This window comes from Theropithecus gelada, chromosome 1 (assembly GCF_003255815.1).
Source record: "Theropithecus gelada isolate Dixy chromosome 1, Tgel_1.0, whole genome shotgun sequence".
NCBI lineage: Eukaryota > Metazoa > Chordata > Mammalia > Primates > Cercopithecidae > Theropithecus > Theropithecus gelada.
The window spans coordinates 159,016,451-159,028,805 of record NC_037668.1 but is presented as its reverse complement, the minus strand read 5'-3'; positions in this window follow the sequence as shown (position 1 = coordinate 159,028,805).

Here is a 12,355-nt window from a genome sequence, read left to right as displayed (position 1 = left end):
GCAGATCACCGGAGGTCGAGAGTTCAAGACCAGCCTGACCAACATGGAGAAACCCCGTCTCTACTAAAAATACAAAATTAGCCGGGCATGGTGGAGCATGCCTGTAATCCCAGCTACTCGGGAGGCTGAGGCAGGAGAATTGCTTGAACCCGGGAGGCAGAGGTTGTGGTGAGCCGAGATTGCGCCATTGCACTCCAGCCTGGGCAACAAGAGTGAAAGTCCATCTCAAAAAAAAAAAAAAAAAAGAAAGAAAAGAAAAATTCAGTCGGGTGTGGTGGGTGCATGCCTGGGGAGGCTGAGGCAGGAGGATCGCTTGAGCCCAGGAGGTGGAGGTTGCAATGAGCCGAGATCGTGCCACTGCACCCCAGCTTGGGCAACAGAGTGAGACTCCGTACCAAAAAGCAAACAAAAAAACCTTGAGGGCCTTTTGAATATTTTTCTTTATTTTATTTTATTTTATTTTGTTTATTTGGAGACAGGGTCTCGCTCTGTCACCCAGGCTGGAGTGCAGTGGCACAGTCTCAGCTCAATGCAGCCTCGACCTCCGGGTTCAAGTGATCCGTCCACTTTAGCCCCCCGAGTAGCCAGGACTACAGGCGGGCACCACCACACCCGGCTAATTTTTGTATTTTTCGTAGAGACAGGGTCTCACCTTGTTGCCCAGGCTGGTCTCAAACTCCTGAGGTCAAGAGATCTGCCCGCCTCAGCCTCCCAAAGTGCTGGGATTACAGGACAGGTGTGAACCACCAAGTCGGGCCTAAATGTTTTTCTAAAAGGCATTCTATGATTAAGGTCTATTCATTGTACTATAAGCTAGAAGCCTCAGCTAGGATTTTCTGTAAGATTTTTCTCATCCCTGATTTTTAGTGTACATGGGTGGTAATAACAGTAATAGAGAATTCACTGTTGTCCCAGATTTGTCCCAAAGTCACACAGGCAGCGAAGAGAAATTAGGTTTTCCTCAAAGGGACAGCTGTGTTCCCTGGAGACAAGGAGTTAAACACCTGGAATCCTGGCTCTTGGTAAATTAAGTTGCCTATTAAAATTACATTAAGTAATTTAAGTAATAAAAGTAAATTATGTTTTGCATATTAAAACTTCCAAGTGTCCATTCACCAATAAAAAAGTCCTAATTGATTCAGTGACAAGGTTGCAAAAAGGAGAATTCCACACTGGCTTTCCAAACATTAGGCCTTCTGCAATGTTTGCCCAGCACCTATAGTGGCCTAGGGACCAGCCCCAATTCCTCCTAAACCTGTGACCCACTAGGCCTTTACTCTGAAGTATCCCAGCCACCAGGCCAATGTCAGAGGAGCCCAGAGGAGGACAGTGCCTACAACAGACCCCTGTACCCTTGATGTCCCATTTGGCCTCTCTTGGGATGTGCAATACATTTGGGGTCTTTTGCAGCACAGCTACTGAGGAAGCCTCTTTCTTAAGGAACAGAGGAAAGCTATTCAGGAAATACTAAACATTTTAAGCTAGGGGAACTTTTGTATACCAGATGTCCTTGGATAAGAAAACATCAGTTATAACCTAAAAATTAATTAGTGGTGGACAAGTAGGAGCCAAGACCCCAGAGGATTCTGCACCATGGCATCCAGCCTCCTCCTGTGTAGGGCAAGAGCCCCCTTCTCCAGTGGGCACAATCCCACCTTCTCTGCTTACATCACAGACCTGCCTGCTCCCTGCTGGCTGATCCTATTGCAGGGAAAGCGGCCTGAACCTTGACTTCAGCAGGCCCTGATTCCTGAGCCTCCCATCAGCAGCTCCAGAGCCACCCCACAGGGCTCCCAGACTGTTCCCCACTGGTGGGTCTGAGCTGCCAAATTGCAGCAAGGCACAGGACAACTATACCAAGAAAGCTGCCATTTACTGAGAAAAAGGGTCATTTTCACTAATTTTACCTGACAGCAACTGGCTGTAAATTGGATTTCTTACAAGAGTACCAACTATTTGGAAGCAAGGGTAAGCCAGATGAGAGATTCCCTTTTCCCTAGCCTTCCTTTTTCTTCCCTTCCCAGTGAGTCCTAATGGAGAAAATTAGTTTAATTCATTGAAACTTTACTGGAAGCTTTCTAGTCAGGCTCTGTGATTTTTAAGACAAATTAGACACAAGCACTCTGCCCTCAAGGAGCTCACAAACAAGTGGTATTTATGTTCTCTTAAAGTCTATATGACCACAGGGTACCCAAACTGATAATTCATCCATGGCTACCTACTATTTACTCCTTCACTAGCCTTCTCTTCCCTTCTACTGAAGCCCACACTCAAATCCCCTGAAAATATGGATCATTGGCATCTATATTTCAAATGTGACCAATGGTTTGAGAATTCTTTGCTGGACCTGGATGGCTTTTCAGATGAACAGGTGTGTTCACAGACTCAGTAAGAGTCATGATATCTTCACCCATATACAGATGATTCAGGGATATGGGATTTTTACTTTTTCAAATGTCTCCATGCCCATTGCCTCATGTTACCTTCATACCAGTGCTGTTGGCAGTTATTGTTAACCCCTTTGCCAGGTGAGAAACCTGGAATACAGAGAGGTTAACTAACTTGTCCAGGCTCACACAGTTACCTTGCATGATTTAGTCTGTGGATGATGCTTTCCAACCACTAGGAAAAAATGGATGCAATAAATGATGTCAGGACAAATGCTTATCCATTTAGGAGGGAAAGTTTACCTCATATTTTCATAAAAAGAAATTCCAGATAAAGATCTAAATGTAAAACAAAACAAACAAAAACTATCACAAAACTAAGCATGCTTTTACCATATAATCCAGCAATCACTCTCCTTGGTATTTATATAAATGAGTTGAAAATGTATATCCACACGAAAACCTACACATAGTCGTTTATAGTAGCTTTATCCAGAATTGACAAGACATGGAAGCAAACAAGATGTTCTTTCGTAGGTGAATGGATAAATAAACTGTGGTACATGCAGATGATGAAATATTCTTTACCACTAAAAAGAAATGAGCTATCAAGCCTTTAAAAGACATGCAGGGCATGCCTGTAATCCCAGCACTTTGGGAGGCCGAGGCGGGCGGATCACGAGGTCAGGAGATCGAGACCATCCTGGCTAACACAGTGAAACCCCGTCTCTACTAAAAATACAAAAAAAATAGCCGGGCATGGTGGCGGACGCCTGTAGTCCCGGCTACTCAGGAGGCTGAGGCAGGAGAACGGCGTGAACCCGGGAGGCAGAGCTTGCAATGAGCCAAGATCTCACCACTGCACTCCAGCCTGGGGGACAGAGCAAGACTCTGTCTCAAAAAAAAAAAAAAAAAAAAAGACATGCAGGGGCCAGAGTGGCTCATGCCTGTAATCCCAGCACTTCAGGAGGCCAAGGCGGGCAGATCACTTGAGGTCAGGAGTTGGAGACTAGCCTGGCCAACATGGTGAAACCCCATCTCTACTAAAAATACAAAAAATAGCTGGGCGTGGTGGTGGGCACCTGTAATCCCAGCACTTTGAGAGGCCAAGACAGGTGGATCACTTGAGGTCAGTAGTTTGAGACCAGCCTGGTCCACACCCTGTTTCTACTAAAAATACAAAAATCAACCAGCTGTGGTGGCAAGTGCCTGTAATCCCAGGTACTTGGGAGGCTGAGGCACGAGAATCGCCTGAACCCAGGAGACAGAGTGAGCCAAGATGGCACCACTGCACTGCAACCTGAGTGACAGAGCCAGACTCCATCTCAAAAAAAAAAAAAAAAAAAATCTGGAAAATTGCAAAAAGAGTAAATTTTAAGTGTTCTCACCATAAAAAAAGTATGTGAAGTAATGCATATGTTAATCAGTTCAATTTAGCCATTTTACAGTTTACATGTTTCAAAAAATATGTTGTACATGATAAATGTATACAATTTTTTTTTTTTTTTTTTTTTTTTTTTTTTTTTTTTTTTTTTTTTTTGAGACAGAGTCTCGCTCTGTCGCCCAGGCTGGAGTGCAGTGGCGCGATCTCGGCTCACTGCAAGCTCCGCCTCCCAGGTTCACGCCATTCTCCTGCCTCAGCCTCCCGAGTAGCTGGGACTACAGGCGCCCACAACCGCGCCCGGCTAATTTTTTTTTTGTATTTTTAGTAGAGACGGGGTTTCACCGTGGTCTCGATCTCCTGACCTTGTGATCCGCCCGCCTCGGCCTCCCAAAGTGCTGGGATTACAGGCGTGAGCCACCGCGCCCGGCCTACAATTTTTATTCATCAAATAAACACATAATATTTTGGCTAGGCATGGTGGCTCGTGCCTAAAATCCCAGCACTTTAGGAGGCTGAGGTAGGAAGATCACTTGAGGCTGGGATTTTAAGACCAGCCCAGTCAACATAGCCAGACCTTGTCTCTACTAAAAATAATTTTTTAAAATTAGTCAGTTGTGGCCGGTAGCAGTGGCTCACACCTATAATCCCAGCACTTTGGGAGGCCAAGGCAGGTAGATCGCCTGAAGTCAGCAGTTTGAGACCAGCCTGGCCAACATGATGAAACTCTGTCTCTATTAAAAATACAAAAATTAGCCAGGTGTAGTGGTGGGTGCCTGTAATCCCAGCTACTCGGGAGGCTGAGGCAGGAGAATTGCTTGAATCTGGGAGGTGGAGGTTGCAGTGAGCTGAGATAGCACCACTGCACTCCAGCCTGGGCAACAGAGTGAGACTCCATCTCAAAAAAAAAAAAAAAAAATTTAGTCAATTGCATAGAAACAAGTAGATCCAGAAAAAAAAAAAAAAAATTAGTTGAGTTTGGTGATATGTACCTGTACAAGTCCTAGCTACATAGGAGGCAGAGGCAGGCGGCTTGCTTGAGCCTAGGAGTTTGAGGTTGCAGTAACTATGATTGTACCACTGCACTCCAGCCTGAGTGACAGAGCTAGACCCTATTTAAAAAAAAAAAAAAAAAAAAATATATATATATATATATATATATGACATGTTAAGAAAATGAAAAGATTAGCTATGGACTGGGTAAAAAGATTTATATCTGTAATATATAAAGATCTGTCAAAACTTAATAATAAGGAAACAACCCAATAAAAATTGGACAAAAGATTTGAACAGGAACTTCACCAAAGAAACTAGTTAAATGACAATTAGGCACATGAAAACATTCTCAACATAATTAATCATTAGAAAATGCAAATTAAACACAATTAAATACCATACACATTTATTAGAATGGTTAAAACAAAATCAAAGGCCAGGTGTGGTGGCTCATGCCTATAATCTCAGCACTTTGAGAGGGCAAGATGGGCGGATCACTTGAAGTCAGGAGTTTGAGATCAGCCTGGCCAACATGGGAAACCCTGTCTCTACTAAAAATATATTACCAAAAAAAAAAACAGTGCTGGGGGTGGTGGTGGGCACCTGTAATCCCAGCTACTCAGGAGGCTGAGGCAGGAGGATCCCTTGAACCCAGGAGGCAGAGGTTGTAGTGAGCCAAGATTGTGCCATTGCACTCCAGCCTAGGTGACAGCGAGATTCTGTCTCAAAAAAAAAAAAAAAAAAAAAAAAAAAATTGACAATAAATATTAAGTTGTGGCAAGGATGTGGAACAATCAGAACTCTTAGGCATTGCTGGTGGGAATGCAAAATGATGAATAACTTTGGAAAACAGCCAGGTGCCATGGCTTGTACCTGTAATCCTAGCATTTTGGGAGGCCAAGGCGAGTGGATCGCTTGAGCCCAGGAGTGGGCAACATGGTGAAACTCTGTCTCTAAAAAACTACCAAAAAATTAGCTGGGGATGGGGTGAGGGGGTGGCTGAGGTGGGAGGATCGCTTGAGCTCAGGAGGCAGAGGTTGCAGTGAGCCAAGATCCCACCACTGCACTCCAACCTGGGTGACACAGTGAGAACTTGTCTCAAAAAAAAAAAAAAAAAAAAAGAGGCCGGGCAAGGTGGCTCATGCCTGTAATCCCAGCACTTTGGGAGGCCGAGGTGGGCGGATCATGAGGTCAGGAGATTGAGACCATCCTGGCTAACCCAGTGAAACTCCGTCTCTACTAAAAAATAGAAAAAATTAGCCGGGCATGGTGGCAGGCACCTGTAGTCCCAGCTACTCAGGAGGCTGAGGCAGGAGAATGGCGTGAACCCTGGAGCCGGAGCTTGCAGTGACCGAACTCGCCCACTGCACTCCAGCCTGGGCGACAGAGCGAGATTCCATCTCAAAAAAAAAAAAAGAGAAAACTTGTGTTCATACAAATCTGGACATAAATCATACCGAAGCTTTTTCATAATTGCCAAACCCTAGAAACAATTCAAATTTCAAATGTCATATATACAGGACAAAGATCGCAACAAAAAAGGGTAGCATCACTGTGCTTTCGGGCTAACCAGTACTTTGCTGGTGAATTGGATGTCGGGGGAAGGGGAACTCTGACTTAGAGTGCTTACCCATTTCTGCAGTGTAAATACTCCTACCATGGCCTATTTCAAGTTAGGTTTAACAAACTGCAGCTTGCAAAATTCTATTTAACAATCAGCTTGACCAAGTTATATAATCTCTCTGAGCATCAGTTTTCTGTAAAATATGAATGGATAAAACTGCCTGGCCAGGCATGGTGGCTCACACCTACCTGTAACCTTGGCATTTTGGGAGGCCGGGGCAGGAGGATCCTTTCAGCTCAGGAATTTGAGGCTAGCCTAGGCAACATGGCAAAACCCTATCTCTAAAAATATACAAAAAATTAACTTAGTGTGATGGCATGAACCTGTAGTCCCAGCTACTCGGGAAGCTGAGGCAGGATAACTGCTTGAACCCAGTAGGTCGAGGCTGCAGTGAGCTGAGATAGCATCACCGCACTCCAGCCTGGGCAACAGAGTAAGACCCTGTCTCAAACAAAACAAAACACAAACAAAACTGTCTAACTTCATTGTAGTGAGGATTAAATGGAATAATATGCATCAGACTCTTAGCACAGGGTCTAGCAGGTAGTAAACACTCAAAGGGTAGCTACTATTATATTGATTGCTTAGGCCTTAATATAGAATACTCAGCTGCTTAAAGCAGAGAAAAAAACCAAAATCATACAACCAGTGTCCAAAGTCTGCAGCACATGAAATAGAACGCTCTAAAGGATCATTATGATAGTGATTGGTTGGAGGTTCTGAACAATTTTCCCATGTTAAGCTTCTCCAAGTCCTGAGGTAAGGAGGGAAACAGAAGGGTTTCCAACCATAATGATGGATTATGATGGATTCTGGCTTTCTAGTCAATTCTTGCTCATTTGCACTCGGAGACAAGAAAGAAAAACTTTTGAGAATACATGGCCAATGAGAGTGGAAGAGGCTCTGAAATCAGGGAATCATCTGTTATTGCTGTATGCAGATATGTAGCTGTTATGCATTATTCCCAGGTTCAAGGTTCTTAAACCTTAGAAAAGGTTACAATTTTGGCAATTTAAAGTGTGGTCCTATTTCATTTAATCTGGAATCACGGGACTCATTCTGTTTCCTCCCACATATCAGCCACAGGGCTTGGTCATAGTTGCTTCACAAATGCCTGTGGACTTGAATTCCACATTAGAGCTCAAAGGTTCCTCAAGAGCTCCTAATCCCAGGATGGCATATAAGCTTTATGTACCATGTCAACTCTCCCAGGTTGGTACCAGCTGACTAGAGAGCCATGCTGAGGATTCTGAAGCCAAATCTGAGGAGCTGAGAAAAGGTTGTAATTAAAGGGCATGCTGTTTTCTCGGCCCCAGAAGGGAAAGTGGTGATGCATAGGCTGTTTATTGCCAATGATACCCTAATCTCACCCTTCATGTACAGCAGAACAACCTGCAAGTCAAAAGTAGAGACCCAAGATAAAAAATAAAAGTATTCTAAAAACTTTTAGATAAAGTCATGGGTAACAAAGCTTTCATGGGTCATTGTGGGAAAAGTAGCATTTTCTTTCTCTAAACTTTGAGGTCAGACCATGATCTTCTAAAGTATCTTTTAAAAGCATTCCTTGGGTGCCGGGTGCGGTGACTCACACCTGGAATTCTAGCACTTTGGGAGGCCGAGGTGGGAGGATCACCTGAGGTCAGGAGTTCTAGACCAGCCTGGCCAACATGGCAAAACCTCCATCTCTACTAAAAATACAAAACTTAACTGGGTGTGATAGCGCATGCCTGTAAAAAAAAAAAAAAAAAAAAAAAAAAAAAAAAAAAAAATTTGAGGCCTCGCTGAAAAAATGAAAATGGAGGAGAGAGATGGGTGGACGACAATTATCCTACTGCTCTCGCTGCTAATCTTATTAGTTCTAGAGCCACACCTAGGGCTGCTTCCCACTCACCTCTGACCACCACACCTCATCCTCCCTCCCTGTCCATCGTTCACTAGAGGGTCGTAATCCAGTGGTTCTCAAAATGTGGTATCTAGAGCCGCAGTGACATCAGCTGGGATTTTGTCAGAAAACCAAATTATCAGATATTACCCTATACCTACAAAACAAGGAGTTTTTTTTGGGGGGGGGGTGTTTGTTTTTCTTTTGAGATGCAATCTCGCTTTGCCGCCCAGGGTAGAGTGCAGCTGTGCAATCTTGGCTCACTGCAATCTCGCCTCCCAGGTTCAAGTGATTCTCCTGCCTCAGCCTCTCAAGTAGCTGGGATTACAGGCACTCACCACCATGACCGACTAATTTTTGTGTTTTTAGTAGAGGCAGGGTTTGGCCATGTTGGCCAAGCTGGTCTCAAACTCCTGACCTCAAGTAATCCACCTGTTCGGCCTCCCAAAGTGCTGGGATAACAGGTGTGAGCTGCTGTACCTGGCCCTGTGCTTGTTTCAATAATAGCTTTATCAAGATGTAGTTCATTGCCCTACAGCTCACACATTTAAAGTGGACAATTCAATAGCTTTTAGAATATTCACAAAGTTGTGCAACCATCACCACAATCAACATTTTAGAACATTTTCATCACCCTCAAAAAAACCCTGTACCCATTAGCAGTTACTCCTCGATTTTCCTCAGCTGCTCAGTCCTAGACAACCACTGATCAACTTTCTGTTCCTATTGATTTGCCTTTTCTGGACATTTCATATAAATAGAATTATACAATGCATGCATTTGTGACTGGTTTCTTTCATTTAGTTCACTGTTTTCAAGGCGTATCCATGTTGAGCCTTTTATGTACATGTGTCAGTACTTCATTTCTTTTCATTGCTAAAGAATATTCCATTGTATGTGTACATGACATTTTGTTTACCCATTAGTCAGCTGATAGACATTTGGGTTTTATAGCCACTTTGAGGCTACGAATGATGCTATGAACATTCATATACAAGTTTTTGTGTGAACACGTTTTTATTTCTTTGGCGTATATACATAGGAGTGAAATTGTTGGGTCATATGGTAACTCTATATTTAACATTTTGAGGAACTGCCAGAATGTTTCCCAGGTTGTTTCATATTGTTTTTGGTATTATGCTGTCTCATACTGGTTTTGATTTGCATTGCCCTGATGGCCAATGATGTTGAGCATATCTTCATGTGCTCATTGTCCATTTGTATATCTTCTTTGGAGAAATGCCTATTCAGATTCTTTGCCCATTTTTAAATTGAGTTATTTGTCTTATTATTGAGTTGTAAGAGTTCTTCATTTATTCTAGTTACAAGTCCTTTATCAAACATATGATTTGCAAAAATTTTCTCCCATTATGTGGATTGTCTTGGTATTTTCTTGATGGTATCCTTTGAAGGACAAAAGTTTTAAATTTTGATGTATTCTAATATACATTTTGTTTTTGTTGTTCATAGTTACTTGTGCTTCTGGTGTCATGTCTAAAAAACCACTACCTAATTCAAGGTGATGAAGATTTATGTCTCTGTTTTTTTGTAGACGTTTGACAGCTTTTGCACTTACTTTTAGGTTTTTGATCTATTTTGAGTTACTTTTTATAAACAGTGTGAGGTAGGGAGTCAAACTTTATACTTTTGATATAGATATCAAGTTGTCGGCCGGGCGCGGTGGCTCAAGCCTGTAATCCCAGCACTTTGGGAGGCCGAGACGGGCGGATCACAAGGTCAGGAGATCAAGACCATCCTGGCTAACACGGTGAAACCCCGTCTCTACTAAAAAATACAAAAAACTAGCCGGGCGAGGTGGCGGGTGCCTGTAGTCCCAGCTACTCGGGAGGCTGAGGCAGGAGAATGGCGGGAACCCGGGAGGCGGAACTTGCAGTGAGCTGAGATCCGGCCACAGCACTCCAGCCTGGGCGACAGAGCAAGACTCCGTCTCAAAAAAAAAAAAAAAAAGATATCAAGTTGTCCCACAACCCTTTGTTGAAAAGACTACTTATTTCCCCATTGAATTGTCTTGTCAAAAATCAATTTGCCGGCCGGGCATAATGGCTCACATCTGTAATCTCAGCGCTTTGGGAGGCTGAGGCAGGTGGATCACTTGAGGCCAAGAGTTTGAGACCAGCCTGGCTGATATGGTTTGGCTCTGTGTCCCCACCCAAATCTCACCTTGAATTGTAATAATCCCCACGTGTCAAGTGTGGGACCAGGTGAAGATAATTGAATCATGGGGGCAGTTCCCCCCGCATGCTGTTCTCTTGATAGTGAGTTCTCACGAGATCTGATGGTTTTATAAGGGGCTTCTCCTTTCGCTCGGCACTCATTTTCTCTCCTGCTGCCCTGTGAAGAGGTGCGTTCTGCCATGATTGTTAGCTTCCTGAGGCCTCCCAAGCCCATGCAGAACTGAGTCAATTAAATATCTTTTCTTTATACATTACCCAGTCTCAGGTATTTCTTCTTAGCAAAATGAGAATGGTCTAATACACTGGCCAACATAGTGAAACCCCCTCTTTACTAAAAATCCAAAAATTAGCCATGTGTGGTAGCATGCGCCTGTAATCCCGGCTCCTTGGGGGACTGAGGCATGAGAATCACTTGAACCCAGGAGGCGGAAGTTGCAGTAAGCTGAGATCACACCACTGCACTCCAGCCTGGGCAACACAGCAAGACTCTGTCTCAAAAAAAAAAAAAAAAAAATCAATTAGCCGTAAATGTGAGGCTTTATTTCTGGATTCTCAATTCTATTGATCTTACGCCAGTACCAAGTGTTTTGATTACTATAGCTCTGCAGTAAGTGTTGATATCAGAAAGTGTGATTCTTCCAACTTTGGTCTTCTTTTTTAAGATTGTTTTGGTTATTCTTGGTCCCTTGAATTTCTGTATGAATTTTAGGATCAGCTTGTCAATTTCTGTAAAGAAGACAACTGGGATTTTGATACAGATTGCATTGAATCTGTAGATCAATTTGGCAAATATTGTCCCCTTAGCAATATTAAATCTTTCAATCCCTGAACATGAGATCTCTTTCCATTTATTTAGGTATCATTTAATATCTTTCAATGATGTACTTTTTAGTTATTTGCTTAAATTTATTCCTAAGTATTTTCTTTATTATGCCATTGTAAAATGAATTGTTTTCTTAATTTTATTTTCAGATTGTTCATGCATGCATATAGAAATACAATTGATCTTTGTGTATTGATCTTGCATCCTACAGCCTTGCTGAACTCATTTATTAGGTCTAATATTTTTCAGTGGATTCCTTATGATTTTCTACAAGTATAGATAGATACAATGTGACAGATACAAGATTATGTCATCTGCAAAAGCAGTGCACTTTAAGAGGCCTTCCAGGTGATTCTTATGCAAGTTAAAGTTTGAGAAACATCACATTAATCTAATTTCTTTCTAAAGTTTCAGCGAAACTAGACTCCCATTGAATCTCTTTCTTGTTTCACTTAGATACTGTATCTGTAAGCAGTAAGCATGTAGGCTTTAATGTAGAAGCAGTATAGTGTGGCATGATAGCATAGGAGGGCTAGGAAATATAAATAGCAATGTATTGGCAGCTGTGACTTTTCCAACTACTAGTCCTTTAATTTTTCAAAACTGCTGCCTCAGTACCATACTTCCACTGTTAGAAGACAAGAGGGCCAAAAAGGTCATAAGTAAAATTTAGGGATATGAGAATTTAAGTAGTATGCCAGATGATTGAACAATTCCAACTCTTAGGTATTTATCTATAGTGGGTTGAATAGTGTCTCTCCAAAATTCATGTCCACCTAGAATCTCAGAATGTGACCTTATTTGGAAACAGAGTCTTTGCAGACATCATAGTTAAGCTAAGATAAGGTCAAACTGGATTAGGGTGGACCCTAAATCCAATGACTATTGTCCTTATAAAAGGAGGAGAGGACACACGGAGACAGAGACAGAAGAACGAAGACCCTATGACAATGGAGACAGAGACTGAAGTGATGTATCTACATGCTAAATAATGCCAAGGATTGCCAGCAGCCACCAGAAGCTGTGAGAGAGGCATAGAAGATTCTCAGAGTCTCCAGAAGGAACCA